Source organism: Marmota flaviventris, chromosome 13, assembly GCF_047511675.1.
Source record: "Marmota flaviventris isolate mMarFla1 chromosome 13, mMarFla1.hap1, whole genome shotgun sequence".
NCBI classification, from domain to species: Eukaryota; Metazoa; Chordata; class Mammalia; order Rodentia; family Sciuridae; genus Marmota; species Marmota flaviventris.
In genome coordinates, this window is record NC_092510.1 from 22,657,894 (window position 1) to 22,675,133 (window position 17,240).

Below are 17,240 nucleotides of genomic sequence, written 5' to 3' on the forward strand. Positions count from 1 at the left end.
AGCACAAATAATATTAAATGGTTGGTGTTTTGGGGAGTGGTTTCTAAGAAACACAATCATGTGTGGGATGTTTGTAACGTTTTCTTTCCATATGGATATTGTTTTCTCTATGCTTATGTGTATTCTCTTTCAAGCCCATAGAGACTACAAAGATTTGGAACAGGGATGGAGAATACAACCAACCAGTATTTGATGTCCTTAGCAAAAAAAAAAAAAAAAAAAAAAAAACATATTCAGCCCATTTCACTAGTTGATTTTTCTCTTTTTGGTATCTTCAAATTGGATAACTTCATAACAAAATAAACAATTCATTAGAAAAAAATGGAACAAAGAAGTACATTTGCTTAAATACTTATTACTTACAATGTGCTTTATATAAATTATCTCAGTTCCTCTTAAAAATGTGTAATCGAGACAGAGTGGCATGCACCTCTAATCCCAGCTACTCTGGAGGCTAAGGCAGGAGGTTTGTGAGTGAGGCTAGCCTGGGTAATATAGCAAGACTCCATCCCCCAAAAAGAAAAAAAAATGTGATACATGTTGTATTCCCAACTTACATAAGAGAAATTGCAATTTCAAAGCAATAAAGTAACCTCTAAAGGACAATAGCTAGTCAGGAAAAAAAATGAGATATCAACCTGGATATGCCTGAGTGCAAGGAGGGAGACTCCTGCAGAGGATGTTGGCCGGGAAGAGCCTGGTATGTCCAAAACTGATGGGTGCCAACAGGCTCTGGCAGCATGCTGTGTCTGTATCAGCCAACCCACCACAGTCCTCTGACCCCTTTCTCCTTGTCAATTTGTTGGTTTTGGCCTCAGCTGTGTTCTTAAACTCTTCCTGCTTTGAATTGTTATCTCTGAAAAAATACCCTGGGACTGACTTTTGTCTATCATCAAGTTTGATTTAGGTTTGAAAAAAAAATGTAGATATGCTCACTGCCCAGTCCAATCTTTGGGCCAGATAACTGAGTCAATACTTGGAGCCCATGTTATACAAGGTAAAGAGCTATACCACTTCTATCCTTGTTCCTGCCCACTGGGTTGCCAGACTTAGTGAATAAAAACATAAAACATTCATTTAAATTCTAATTTCAGATAAACAGCAAACTTTTGGGGGATGGTGGGTAAAAGCTTATTGGTGCAGCGCCTTGGCTGTAGTTATACTGAAATAATATTCACTGTTTACTTAAAATTCAAATTTTCTTATATCTGCTCTGATAACCCTGAATTCCATGAAGTAGGAGTGTAGGTTTACAATACAGAATTAACCTTACCTAAAAGAACCCTTGACATTTTGTCTTCTTCTCCTAGAAGGGATTCTCTAGGAAAAGCAGTTTTTTCTTTTTATTTTTATTTAATCTGGGACCTTGAGCCACAATGGAGAGTCTAACATTATGATATTTGAAGAGGGACTTGGGCCACCTGTCATTTTCTCAATCTCCAGAGGGGATAGAAACTAAAGATACCAGCTTGGCCTCTGAGGGACTCAGTCAACTATGGATGTTACTGATTCCTGATGCAATTCTGGACACCAATGTTTGGGGAAGGTTTCCTAAAAGAAAATACTGCACACAGATTGTCACACATCTTTTCCAATAAGAGTTGTCAGTGACACCACAGAAAGAGGACAACTGCAAGGTCCTCCTTTGGAACACTCCTGGACCTTGCAGGATGCATCTCGTTCCTTGACTCCTTTTAATCTCTACCCTTTCCTATAACACACCAAAATTGTATTAATAGTGAGTTACATATGAGTCCTTCTATAAAATTATCAAAGTTGAGGGTGGTCACAGGAACCCCTGAACTGGCAGTTGGTATTAAAAGTAAAGGTGGTATTCTTACCAGGCACAGTGGTGCAGGCCTGAAATCCCAGCAGATCAGGAGGCTGAGGCAGGAGGATCATGAGTTCAAAGCCAGCCTCAGCAACTTAGTAAAACCCTTTCTCTAAGTAAAATACCAAAAATGGTTGTAAAAATGGCTCAGTGGTTTAGAATCCTGAGTTCAATCCCTGGTGCGCACACACACACACACACACAAAGGCAATATTCTGAACTATACTTTTTCTTGCTTTTAGGGTAGAGGAGCTGCCTTTCCTGAGTTTAGAATTTGGAACATATTCCGTGTGTTGGGGTTCTCGTATTCCCTGCCCAAATGTTGCTGTGCATGCTTTCTGATCCTGTGCAAGCATCTTCCCCAGATTTATTGAAGAGAACCAGGCCACTGATTTGGCACCTAGGGAAGAGGGGTGGTTGTGGTGACTATGGGGGTCAGATATGTAATTTGTGTGTGTAGATCTGTAGAATTCTTTCACAGGCCTGAAGAGTAGGGCAAGTGCCATGGGGACTTCCATTTGTACTTTATGCTCTAGGCCTAATAAAAGAGGGTGAGAGTAGCTTCATCCTCTCTTTCCTTGCATTCTTAGGTAATTTGGGGTTGGTCCACCCTTTCCACTTTTCTCTGACTTGGCAAAACAATAAATAGAGACTTTCCCCCACTACCTTACTTAGGTAGGTACATGTATCTCAAAATACATTCTTATTAAGCAAAAAACCAATCTTAGTCTCATCAATCTTAGTCTCATTTTCAGCTTCTGACTTGGGGATGTCAACTGACCTATATGGAATGTTCTGGATTCTAAGAAGCATGTTATCATAAAATTCACCTCTGGCATAGAAGTTTCTTTGGGGAAGGAGGGAGAGAATATTTCTTATGAAAGTTTACACATTTATAAACTACAAGGTGCATTTGTTTTCAGAAACTTTAAAATATGATAAACATTGTTAAGACTAAAGAAACGTGATGTATTTAGTATCATCACACCTCTCTGTTGCTAGAGCATTTAATCACATCTCCTCTCCTTTGGTCTCCTTAGATCCTCATTAAAACTCTTACTACAGTATCAAGGTGCACTCAGCTCCCTTAACCTCTTCCACCTTCTTTCTCTCTTCCCTGCACTCCAATTACTGAAATTGGTCTGTGACCTGAGGACTCCAACCCAGTGCAGCCTGATCCTCACTTCTCCCCATCAGCAGGCCTTTGTTTGGCAGAGAGAGGAGTTGTTAGCAGGGCCTACCATGTGTCTGGGATGAGGTTTGGTTTGGGGCAAGGGAAATGAAAGGAAGAAGTGGCTGCTACACAGAGAACGGCTGTGAGGCCTTGTTTCAGATAACCTCCAGGATGAAGAGCGGCAGTCTCATGCCTAAAGATAAGAGTGATAAAGATAAGGGTGAGCAAGTCACTTTACCTTCTGGGCCTTAGTTACCTCCTCTGTAGAAGGGTATTAATGATTTCTACATTATGGGGTTGCTTGACTATTAAATGAAAAAAAAAATATATATATATATATATATACATATATACATACTTATACAGATAGATAGTATAAATGTGTGTATGTGTTTGTGTGTGTGTGTAAGACTTTGCCTGGTATCTGGTGCTCATTAATTTTACATGTTATATTAAGTTTGAGCCTAGTTCAGTTCCTAGCAGAGAAGGCAGTCAATGGCAGCTCTAATTATGATTATTGTCAACTCTTCCTCCAAGGTAGCTCTAAGGCAGAGTCCTTCCCAAGTCATTTAGAGGACAGGGAAAATGCAAAGAGGAATGAGTCAGAAATAATGCAGATAGAGTATTTTAGTATAAACAGAGTCTAGGTATCTTTCTAAGGAAAGGTGAGAAAGCTTTGGATGCTTCTGGCTCTTTTTCTCACACAGGTAGAGATGAAGTCCAGAGAACATCCAATGCCTAGCTCTATGTATAAACCCATGGTTAGAAAAGAGAGGAAACTGGCAAGTCTTCCTGCTTCTGTTCCACCTCCCCTGCCTTCCCTTGGGGAAGTAACCAAAGTGATCTGAAGCCATAGAAGGGATGTGTCATCTTCAGAGAACAGAAGAGAGGGAGAAGCAGGTGCTACCTGTGACCTGAGAGGAAAGAAGATGTTATGAAAGCAAGGATATCGGGAAGGAAGTGAAAGGGAAGTAGACAGGGCCACTCCCAGGAAGTAAGAAAAGAGGTATCCAGGAAGCCATGCAGACTGGGTGTGATGGTTGAGATATGAGGTGTCCACCAAAAGGTCATGTGTGAGCCAACACAAAAAGTTTTAGAGGTGAAATGTTTGGGTTCTGAGAGCCTTAACCTAACCCGTATGTTAATCCACTGATAGGGATTAACTGGACCATAACTGTGAGCAGATAGGGTGTGGCTGGAGGAGGTGGGTCACTGGGATATGTCTTTGGGATTTATATTTTGCCCTTGTTGAGCAGAGCTCTCTTTCCACTTCCTGGTGCCATGTTCCCAGTTGCTTTCCTCTGCCATGCCCTTCCGCATGATGTTCTCCATCACCGTCAGCCCCATGAAAAATCTGACTGAAACACTTGGAGATTCTCAGGAGAGTGCCTGAGCTAAAAGCTTCTGTTATTCTCAAGGAAAAGTGTCATCAAACAGAGAAAATCAGAGGAAAGGTGATGGGGGAGGACAGGATGATAAACTGGAATGTTCTTCTGCCATCACGACCATTGCAAAGAGAATCTAGACAAGTCGCCAGGGATGGGCTGCACTGGCTGAATTCTATAACTTTCCATGAAGGAATCCTGGGAATGTAACCACAATTTGTAATAGTATTTCTGTGGGAAAACTGATGTCTGACTCTCCCATTTTCTCATTTCCCCACTGGCCAAGAAATGAATTTCTAAAATGCAAACCATGCCCAGAAAGGTGGTGGTTAAGGCTGTCCTCCTGAGTAGAGAAAGATGTGTTTGTTTTGCTCCAGACAAAAGCAATTGAGGCCTTGGAAGCAGATTAAAGAGGACTCCACATGAATGCTGTATGGAGCAGGCAGGCAGTTGACCCTGGAACATGCAGTGTCCCGGAGAACGTTCCCACATTAAGTTGGATGGAACTCAAAGCACATTTGCTCCAACATTTTCACCTTAGTGGCTCCCTTATTTAGTTCTCTCTATATGCTTTTGTTTTATAAGTCTCCCTTCTTCTTTGCACCCACTCACCACTGCTTCCAGGGGAAAAGAAACTGCATCCAGTATAAAGCCATTTGGATGTTTTTTCAATTCTGAACTCTTATAGCAAATTGGAATCTACTCAGTCAGGTCTAATTCTTTATGTTTATTCCTCTACAAAATGTAGATTAATGTTTCACAAATTTAAATAATATGTCTTGAAAAATTTTGTCAAATTTTTAAGGCCAATGTCTGTCCTATGATTCTGTCCTTCACAGAGCACTGCTAAGTGTAGATTCAAGAATGTCCCTGCAGAGGTACGGTTTGCTCACATGTTCACAGACAGTGATGACTGCTGCCTGATTAATCTTTAACTGCTATCACCACCACCACCATCACAACATATAACCCTGTGTCACCACCCAGAATCACCACTGCCACTAGAGGTTTTGTTCTGCAATTCAGAGTTTATAAGTGATTCCACATACAAAATTTTATTTTATATGCACAACTACATTATCAGGGAGGTATTATTTATTATTCCATTTTGTAGATGATGATAAAAAATATAAGATGACTCTCCTGTGTGACAGATCTGCAAGTCAGAATTGTTTTAGGTCCTCCCTGAAGGCACATCTTCATGTTTGTGTGAGCATGAAACAATGAGACTGCTTTCAAACACTTTGAAGTGTTGTTCTGATTATATAACAAACCTCCTAAAATTTTAGTGATATAAAAGACAACCATTTTCTTATACTCCCGATTCTGTTTATTAGGATTTAGGGACAGGGAACAATGGGACTGGCTTGTTTCTGTGACATGATACCTGGAGCTTACCTGGGTGAATCACATTCCTGCAACCACATAGCTGGGGCTTTGGTCCTTTTCCCCATGGCATCTGCTGGGGCTGAAAGTCTGAGATAGTTCTTTCATTAGTATGTGCCTGGCACATAGGCAAGAATGGCTAGAATAGCTAGAAGTGCTCACTGTCACTCTTTCCCCATATGTCCATCTTGGGCTTTTTCAGAGCATCGAGTTTTTAGAGTTGCCAAACTTATTACATGGTGGCTGGCTTCCTCCAAAACAGGGGGTCCCAGCCACAAAGATGGAGTTGCATAAATTCCCATGACCTAGAAGTCACACAATCACTTCCATCACATTCTATTGGCTATATTTGGCCAGAGCAGAGCAGTGTGGATGTATACTATATAGGAGACATCTATGGAGATCAATTATCACAGTTGTTTTAATTGATTATTATCACAAATACGCAATTCCTTTGGTCCTGCTCAAAACATTCCTTGAAAGGAAGAAGAATGTCAACAACAACAAAACAGATCTCTTTTGCAATTGTTAAAGTCAGAATTAATCATCTATAGTTTAAACCTGCAATTGCCCCTTTGCATCACAAGGAGGTATGCTGTGTTAGTAGCTTTTCATTACTATGATCAAAATACCTGACAAGAATAATTTAGAGGAGGAAAAGTATTATTTTGAGCTCACAGTTTCAGAGGTTCAGGCCATGATCTGATTCCATCACTCTGGGCTTGAAGTGAGGAAGAATATCATAGCGGAAATGTGTGGCAAAGAAAAGTTGTCCAGGTCACAGAAGCCAGGAAGGAATGGGGGGGGGGCGGGGGAGAGAGAGAGAGAGAGAGAGAGAGAGAGAGAGAGAGAGAGAGAGAGAGAGAGATTTTGAAAGGCCAGGTACAAGATATATTTCCCTAAGGCAGACCCCCAGTGACCTACTTCTGTCAGCCATGTGACGCAGTCCGGCTGCAGCAAAATAACTGGGGGGGTGACTAGGAACTTGTGAAGATTGATACAGCAGGAGTGGGAGCCGTTTATTGTAGGACCAGAGGGGTGTATATACATTACACACAGCTTATCTTAATTAACATAAACTAGATACAGCAGTCAACCAATAAGGAATCTCCACACTCAGTGGCTCGCTGGTGTTACTTCACAAACCACTCCCTCTGCAAAATGCCAGGCACCATCTTGACTTGTTTACAGACTCTAACATTTCCCCCTTTTGTTTAATTTAAATAATGACCATAGTGGTTTTTACACAAACACCATAAATAATCTGCTACAAGCAGAAGGGGAGGATACAAAATGCCACAATACCAGAGGTGAGGCAAAGAACCTCACCCCCCCACTGGCACCAAGGCCAAATTTGGGGGCCAACAGAGGTGAGGCAAAGAATCTCACCCCCCCACTGGTGTATATGCCTATCCACAAGTATGGCTGTATGCTGGACCGGTAGTCAGTGACGGGTATGATCCAATTGCAGTGGTACCAACCTAAGACAGGAGGCTCACGCCTAGAGGTCAGCTCATCCGATGACAGGTAAGGACCATATGTAGCATTGGACAACCTAACAGGCACAGTCCCTAAGCCACATTGCTTGTTGTTTAATTAAACAGAAGGGGGGAGATGCTGAGAGTCATAGCCAAGTAGGAATGACGCATGGCATTTTTGGTTGAAAGGTGACACCAGCAAGCCATTGAGATGATAATGATTATGTTAAGATGTGCATTCAATTGGAGATTAGACCCCTGCTGTCTGCCTAGGCCTGTTACTTTGGAGCTCTCTTGGGACTCCCGGAGAGTTCCCATTGGTTGGGGAAGTGCGTAGGAGGGAATTCCGGAGGAGGGTTTTTCCTGTTGGGGTGTGGTCCCAGGAGGAGCCTTGTGGCGTTGGGCATTCCCCCCCCCCCAAGCATGTGTGGAGTGTGCTGGTGGAGTTCAGAAATAGTTTGTTCTTGCTTGAGTGGCTCGTGATTTTTGTGCCCAGCCAGACTGCAGCAGCCATGTCCTACTTGCCTATAGTTTCCACTTAGTAGTCCATTCAAATTATTAATCCATCAAAAGTGTTAATGCACTGATGAAGTTACAACCCTCATGATCTAGTGATTTCTCTTCTGAACAGTCCTACATGGCCTAACACCTCACATTGGGGAACACCTCACATTCATCCACAACATATGCTTAAATTAATAAGACAAAAGTATATTTCAATTGGCCTTGAAGATCACAGAAATTACAGAATAAACAAGTTCATGTAGAAAAAGGCAGCAATAGCTTTCATGTAACTTAATTTTATTAAGAAAAATAACAGAATAAATAATTTGAGGGGATTTTTGAAATTTTTTATTTTTATTTTTATTTTCTGCAGTCTGGTTTGCTTTTTTTCTTCTCCCCAAATTAAAGTATTTAAAAAGTTGACTTGGAGTCCTAGAAAAAATAATGATCTTCAATTTGCTACATGGATATTTATTGAGCAGCTGCTAGATGTCAAGCACAGAGATAGACATTGGATGTATCAGAGGGCAAGTCAGATATGGTATCAGCCCTCATAGAGCTTATTGTGTAGTGAAGGGAACAAAATATGCAAAGAAAATAAAACGTCCCTATTTTTATAAGACCATAAAAGAAAGAATCTGTAGCAAGTTAAGTTGGTATTAAATAATGTAAAATACATGTCATGGAAAGCCTTTTTACTTTAAATCTAAACATTTGGAGAATTGTGATAAAGCATACATAATATAAAATTAGCCATTTTAACTTTGCTAAGTTTGTGATTCAGTGGCATTGAATGCATTTGGAATGTTTGCAACATTCATCACTTCCAGGACTTTCTCATCATCCCAAACAGAATTCTCTATTCCATAAAACAATAATTCTCATTTCCTCCCTCCTTTAAGCCTCTAGTAATCTCTATTCTACTTTCTATGAATTTGCCTATTTTAGGTATTTCATATAAGAATTGTGCAATATTTGTCATCTTATATCTGGCTTAATTAGTATTCAAGATTGATCAATTTTATAGAATGTTATCAGAATTCCATTATTTTTTGTGACTGAATAATATTGTGTGTGTGTGTGTGTGTGTGTGTGTGTGTGTTTTCATACACATTGCATGATGATTTGAGTGTATTCTCCAAAACCCATGTGATGGAAACTTAATTTCCATTGCAACAATTTTGGGAGGAATTTAGGTCATGAAGGCTCTGCTTACATGAATGGATTAGTGCTGTTTTATAAAAAGAATTTTTAGGAGTGTATTCACCCTCTTCTGTTTTTAGGCCATGTGAAGACATGCTATTTCTCCTCTCCTGAGGTGTACAATGCAGCAGCACCATTTTGAAACCAGAGACTGAAACTGCCAGTACTTGGTCTTGGAGTCTATCATACGTGGAATTTGTTGAGTTTCTTGAATTTGTAGGCTTCATATCTTTTAGCCAATTTAGGAATTTTTGGTCATTATTTCTTCAAATAATCTTTGTTTCTTGTTCTCTGTCTTGTAAATTAAAATACTCCTATAATGTGTCAGGATTGGTCCATTTGATGGTATCTTTCGAGTTCCTTCATTATTTTTCTTTCCATTCCTCAGACTTGATAATGTCCAATTTTCTATCTCCAACTTAGGTAATTATTAGTTCTGCCTGTTCACATTTTATGTTGAATCTCTCTAATGAACTTTCTCACTTCTTACATTTTTCATATCCAGAATTTCTATTTGATTCCTTTTCAAAATCTCTTTTTTGATTTTGTCATTTTGTTTATACTTGTTTCTGTGATTTCATTAGATGTTTGCTCATGTTATAAGCATATTTAAGATGGTTGTTATAAAGTCTTTAGCTAGTAAGCGTGGTTTTTTGTTTCCCTCATGGATGGTTTTTGTTAATTTATTCTGTTTTTGGAATAAGCCACTTGCTCTTGTTTTTTCCCAAACTATTTTTGAAAAAAAAAATTATTTCATGTTATGTAGGATCACTCATGTCTCTGTGGTCAGCTAATATTTTGACAGAGATTTGAGTACCAGAAACTCTTCCTGTCTTTACAAATTGGATCTGTGCTTAGAAACCTCTTCAGCACTTAGCTAGGCTTCTTATGAGTCAGCAATAATCTTAAAGTAAATGTTTAAGGTCTTCTTAGTTTTTTTTTTTTTTGAGCATGCATCTTTCCTGAATGTGTGTGGCTTTTTAGATTCCTCCATACTCATGAATGCTTTTCAATGTCTTAATTTTCCGAAGAGTCTCACTTCAGTTTTTCTGGACTTAGATGTCCTGTTGTTTGTCTCCACTTCTCTTCTTTTGCCTGGACATGTGCAGGTAGATAGTCACTTTTCAGCTTTTAAAAGCAATGCCCACTTTTACTGCCTAAGGTCCAGCTGAATAAAACAGTGATGGTTACCTTGAACCCATATTGTGAATATTTCTCAGAAAAGCTACAGTAGATGTACACAATAATTTAAATTTTGCTCTGCTCCTTCAAGTTTAAAGGTAGGGGACTGAGAAGGAGTACACTGCCTAAAGACCAAAACCTACCATGCCAAAGAGGAAATGGGACAAGGACAAGTAAAAATGCCATGAAATTTTCTACCAGTTTGAAGATGTCTTTCTTTCTTTTTTAATTAGATATTGACTTGGTAGCTGTAAACTTTGACTATTTTCCAGAGCTCTGATGAAGTTGGTTCAAACAGTCTCTATTTGGGTTTTTCTCAATGTTCTTTTGGTAATGAGAACACAGAGCTTCCTAGGCACCACTTCGTAGACATCACTTGAACAAATCACAGCTCTACTTTTGATGAAGCTATTCTTGCCCACTGCATCTAGACCAGGTACATTCTTAACTACAAAGGTGAATTCCAAAAGTTCAGTCTCAAAACTCACTCCAAAATAAATTCTATAATATTAATAATATGTAGTATTTTGGAATAATAATTCCTCTGATTTACTAACACTTTATTTTTTTTTTTAAAAAGTAGACACATTTGGGGAGCTAAATATGTCTAAACATTACACAATGCATACACATGTTGAAATATCACATGGCACCCCTTTAATATGTACAATTTTATGTTATGTATCAGTTTTAAAAATTAAATATATAAAAATAAATTAATAAAATAAATGTAAGCCACCATAGCTTATGGGCATTATCATGATCAACATAGTTTATTTTTAACTTGCTATTAATTACTTCATAATTATACCACACACACCCATATTGACCTGGAAACTAATTTTAAATACATACAACTAATTTCAAAATCAGTGAATTTCAAATGTTTTTCTTCAATTATTATTAGAGTCTCTTCGGTTATATTTCTCTAAATAAATGAAGATGACCTTATTCCATACTTACTACACTCTGTCTGGATAGAGCCATATTCTTCCCAAATTTTCTGAAGTAATAAAAATAAATGTTCCTGTAATCCACTCTCCTTAAAATTGTATTTGAAAGATCTTTACTAGAATTTTATGTATGTGGACTTAAAAAAAACTATGGAATTTGATCAAGAAGTTTTCCCTCACTTTGCATTTAATAAAGTATCTTTCTTTCAAGCTATGGTTCAAAGACAAAAAGAAATGGTAAGAAGTGGCAGAGGTCTGGGAAGTGTCCCCCTTTATCTTCTTAGGAAGCCAATTTTCACTGAAGAAGAGAAGGCAAAGATCTAAAGCTATTTATGTTCACAGGGGCACCCCACCAGGCCAGGTGAGACAAAAGCATAGTGAAGGGTAGATTTCTGCAGATTGACTGTGAGGTCAAAAAAGAAGATAAAAATTTTGGCTAGAAGAATATTGTCTCTACTTTCGCACTGTGGACAATTATGTAGAAATTGATTTCAATACAGAATTCTCTGACATTTTCCCCTATTTTTAACAATGCTGCAAAGTCTAATTCTTGGGGAAGCAGAGTAGGAAAAATACATAATTGTCCTAAATTTCTTTCCCTCACTGGGGCCCTCGAGGTGCTGGTTAATAAATGGTTCTTCACTTGTGTACCAGCTGGAATAGCTCAGGGCATTTCCAAAGAGTCCACCCACCTCACATTAGTCAGCAGCTTCCTATGAGAGAAACCTTAACTTTACCTCACTAAGGGATTACTCAGCCTTATAAAACACACCATATCCCCCTTCTCAGTAGTACATTTAATTAGCCCCCACTGATTCACCAGGCAAAGCAACCAATAAGAATTTTTTGGCTTTTCATTGTGGCCCTAGGTTATCCACCCACTTCTTGGTATTTTGAATTTTTTTTTTCGTTCAAGCTCTACTCTATGTTTCCACAGTAGAGAGAACAGAAATAAATAAATTCTGCAGGCAACCCAGCAGCACTGTTCAACCAACTGTGAGGTATAAGCTGAACTACCTGCTGAAGAGGCGGGAGAGCTAAAGGCGGATCTTTGGCAGAGCAATGTGTGCAGAGAGCTATATTGGTATCATTGCTCTGGACTGCTTCAGGGAGGCTTCCAGGGAAGCCCTCCTGTTAACCTGAGGTGGCAGCACCTTCCTGCATGCTCCCTAGAGGGTGGTTTTCCTGTTAAGAAGGCTCTATTTTCTATGATTTATAGTCTGAACTAAATTCCAAAGCAAAATTAGGGAAATATGTGCCCATGGGTACACATTGATCTTTGATTTCATTTTACCTGGGCTGTTGGCAATTATCAGACTGACACCTCAATTTTATCATTGAAGGAAAAAAAAGTGCACCTCTAAGTCTTCAGTAGTAAAACACAATGTATGACCCAGTTTCTGTAACAAGGTTGAGACACTGGCTGGACCAAATCCTAAAAAGCCTTTTCTCTCCCTCACTGTCAGTGTTTGTTTCTAAATTCATAAACAGTAGGAATTTATTAACTCTCCACCTCTCTGCTAGTAGAGATTTGTAATTACTGTGTGTAGTAGATGTGACTAGTCCTTTTCCTAGTCATTTAGTACATAGCAGGATTTCAATAGACACTTGGTGAAAAAGAAAAGCTAAATGGATGAACAATTGCATTTACAAATAGGTAAAACTAAGTGACTTCTTCATAATCAGAACTGGATTGTATAAACTGAACATTTTATATATTGAGTAAAAAAACATAGTGGTAATGAGGGGCAATTACATGACACTGACCTAAGCCAGTCTGCTCAAACTCCTGGGGATCAATCCTCAATTGAGTGGAGAACACAGGACTGTACAGTATCCAGATGGTGACGCTGCCCACACAGTGTGGAAGCCCTGTCTGCAGCTTCCTTTTCCTTATGCATGAGAGGGTGAAGTTGCTTGTATAAACCTTCAAGTCAACAATTCTCAAACCATCTAGAGTGTAGTAAGTATGAGACCCAGTTTTTCTACAACAGCTGCCTTCCTTTGCTTAGGTATGTCTTTCTCCCAGAAACTACTAAAGCCCTTGAGCTAAAACTACTTTAGATATTGCCACTCCTGGAAAAAGATGAGAGAAAAATTGCTGGACTCCCATCTGGGACCCTCCAGTGGGTGAGCTCTCCTTTGGTACTACTTATGGGAAGTGATTGTTCCTTAGAATGCAGTTGTCTGTCAACCATTATCTATTTAGATATTCCTACATACCCCTGAAAGCAGGAATGTTCCAGGAGCAGGAAAACCCTCCAAGGACTCCAGCTTGCTCCTCCTTCTCGTTTGGCATTCATCTTTGGTCAACTGTCCTGCCAGGGAGATCCTAAGGACAAACTTCTTCCTTTCTACCTTACTTAAGACACACATGTACAGATTTGCACCCACTGAACAAAAGACACCATTTTAAAAGACACCTTGATCAGAGGCATGTGTTATATTTTTTCTCCAGTCTAGTTCTCCAACCTTTAACCTATGTAAAAGAGAGTAAACCAGCATGAAACTCACAGAGCTCGGTGTCTTAAACATACATTTATTTCAATAACATTTTAGTGCCACCTATTGACAGGGCATTGTGTGCTTGCTATGTCCTGGGACATTATGTTAAAAAGAACTTCACAGTCTCTGCCTTCAAGAGATGCATAGTCTGCAAGGATACTTGACAAGAGTCAAGAAAATCCAAGTGTATTAGGTGTTGCCAAGAAGAGGGGCAGGTTGTTAGGAACATAACTATATCCCAGTACTTCAAGATGTTTAATTCTCTGAGAGTTAGAATTAAGGCCCTAAGATTTCTTCAATCCAGACCTTTATTTTTATTTCCAGATCCCTAATGAAGACATGAAGAGGACTCCAGGACAAATGGTTGTACTTTCTAATACCAGATGGTCAGCAAGATCTGTCAGTCTTTAGCTACACTAGTATTAGAATAGGTCTCATAACTTTCTGAAACTTGTCCACATGAAAATTAGATCCAGGAGTAAAAACATAAAAAGACAAAACTCAGAGTGACCTGATGGTACCAGCTAGATACTACATGACACTTTTATAAATTAGTGATGGAACAATAAAGGGAAGCCATGAACATCAGACCAACTTGTGTTTTTTTTATTATCTACAAGTCTCTCATTTTTATTACAAAGTTAAAATCTGCCATATAAATTATACAATACCTATTTGATGTCAATGTCTCCCTGCTTTGTTCTCCAAAATGCATGCCAATAAAACAACTGGACCAAAACAACATATAGCAGAAAGAATGGTAGCTTTGAATTTGGACAAATTCTAGCTTCACCACTTAGTAGTTGTGTACCTTTGAGCCTTTGAAGTGGAGAATAAAATTACTCAGCACATCAAAGGTCCCAAATCTATTGTATGGGAAGCACCTCCCACCATTAAGCTATTGGACCTACCCTAGGAGCACATGAGAGCTGGTCTGTACCAAGCTGTCCATCTGCATGAATGAGGTAGAGCAGAAAGCATAACCTCACTGGAGGCCACAGCTGCCAAGCCACTTATGATACCCAACTTTTAATGCAGACAAATGCCATGACAGATCAGTTATTAAATATATAAAATATAATATGCTGTATGAATCTTTGTTTCCCATAGCTTTCTCTTGGATTAAGCTGATTCTTGAAACAGGCTGAGAAAGGGTAAACATAGAAGACTAGCACATGGCATTATAAATGGGTGATATGTGATCTGGAGTGTGGGTTAAATCAGAGAATACAGTGTATAGAAATCATTTCCTCCCTCCCTCCCTCCCTTCTTTCCTTCCTTCCTTCCTCCCTCAGACAGTGGCTGCATACTGTGTTCCAGAGACAGAATTGAGTGATGGGGAATATAAATGAATAAAAATACTTTCCCTGACCCTTAGGAGCTCTAAAATTTTCTTAGATTTATGTCAACCTTGAAAATGGTAGTATTTTCTTGGATTTCTTGGCCTAAATATGAGATTCTTAAAGTGCATAAAAAATTGAGCAAATTATTAGAGAGAGATTCCTGTATATAAATATGTTCCAGTTTTCATAGGAATTACCCAGCCTTCTTCTAGTTGTGAGTTCTTAACCTTAGAATCATAGTCTGCTCCCCTGACTCCTTAGCTTTCCATCTACAAGGTAATTGAAAATAGTTGTTCCCTACACAGGTGATAGTAGCCATCACCATTAGTGCTTATTCCTTGCTATGGCCCAAGTGTTTCTAAATATGTCCCATGGACACTGTAGGAAAGCTTTCTTCATGTTACTTAGGCAATTAAAATCCCAAGTGACATTCATTATACAAAACCAAAGAAACAGGATAAAATGCATTTATTGGGTAAGTAAGAATTGAAGTCCCATAGTAACTGAGGTAGTTCTGTGAGCTATACATCTAAACACAGTGCTTTTAGGAAAATCTGTCTCTTCCCTTCATATTAGTCCTGGTGGGTTTCACAGAGAAGGCAAAATTTCCTGACTTTATTTTAATTTCACCTTATAATTACTCATACCAGTTACTTATGTCACCAGCTTGGTTTCTTTCATTTGTGTTTGTGCTGGGTGTTGACAGGATAACAGCTAACACTATCATTAGATGGTCAGTCGCATGAAAAGAAGTAAGACAAAGTGGGTCCTTTCTCATTATAGCCAAGACACTGAAAGTCAAGAGGGAAAGACACTTTAACTTGACCTGCGTAAGACTCTGTTTTCTTTTCTGTAAAATGAGATGAGCAGTCCAAATGGTTAACAAGTGCTCTTCAATAGAACTTTCCTCAGTGATAAGAGTGCTCTCTATTTGTGCTGCCCAATATGTAGCCACTAGCCCCACGTGGCATTTGACCAGCTGGTATGAATAAGAAATTAAATTTTTAATTTTATTTGATTTAAATTATTTTAATTTTAATGTAAATAACCACATGTGGGTAGTGGTTACCATACCTAACTGCATCTGAAGCAATGTCTACAGTCCTACACAATTCCCAAATTCTAGGATTTTAGAACTAGCCTATACATAAGGATTGTTAACTCTGGTTTTCTCCATATCAAAGTCCTTAGAGCATCAAACCCATTTTGTGATCTCAAACACTGAAGTTTCCATTCAACTTCTTATTCAGCTGAAAGATGAGTAAAGGTATTTATAAACAGAAAAGCTCCCGGGGGAATGAACGACATCTCAACAGGGCTCTTGTCAGGTGAGCGTTCCAGCAGACTCCCAGAATATATTACCCTTGTGAACTATTCTCCTGCTATGAATGCTGAACTATCTAAAATATTGCTGGGAGGCCCTTCCTCCCTGTCTTTTTTGAAGCAGGCCATTTCTTCTGGATCATGAGATACACATATCTACAATGGGATTGCCTATGCCAAACAAGAGATCGTGAAGATTTAGGAATTACTGGTTAATAGAACAAATAAAGGTAGCCCAGCCATGTATGGCAAGAACCCCCCCCCCCCAAACCAGAGAATATTAAAGAGACAGGTGGAAATTGCCATATTACAGATTAGATCTATGTAGGCGAACACTTAGTCTAGTTTGCTGTCTGGCAAGTATCAATTTCGAGTTTAGTTCTCTATGCTGAGAGGTTGAGACTTTTTACTAACATTATCATCTCTAGAGCTGCTGAGTTCAGTTCAGCTAGAAAGACCAAAGTAGCAAAATGTATGTTGATCCCTGTTTTCATTCTGTCCTAAGTAGCAGACCAGCTTTCTCTAACTCTGCTCCAGTCTCAATACCCATCTTAGGAGGCCACTTTGCTCAAGGTATGGTGCATCACCCTGAAGAAACTATCTACAACACAAACTGGGTTAAGTCTACAAATTGTCAGTTTTTCTTCTTTATACCTTTGTCCTTAAATGACTCAGAAAGCTGGGACAGCACAGCTAAGCAGAAAGAATGGAGGCTTCGGATTGACTCTGTTGAATAACCACCTGAAGACCCCCACTGATGACAATTTGTCCTCCTCTGAGTTCTGAGAAATGCAGAGAATCATGGGAAACAACATAGCCCATTGTGGTGTGCTTGCTTTATTCAATACCAGGGATGCCAGGTGTAGAGAAGCTTCTGAAGTGGTATCAGGCTGAACAAGTGTTGACTCCCAGCTAGAAACTCCTCTGGGGTTTGCACTTTAGGGAGTCAGTCAAGATTAACTTGGAAGGGGGA

The 17,240-nt window shown here is 39.1% G+C and overlaps 1 pseudogene; it reads left to right on the plus strand.

The window, feature by feature from the left end:
* The first annotated feature begins 3,110 nt into the window (after positions 1 to 3,110).
* The window catches only part of LOC114080730 (actin, cytoplasmic 2-like), a 170,683-nt pseudogene continuing 156,553 nt past the window's right edge, over positions 3,111 to 17,240 (plus strand).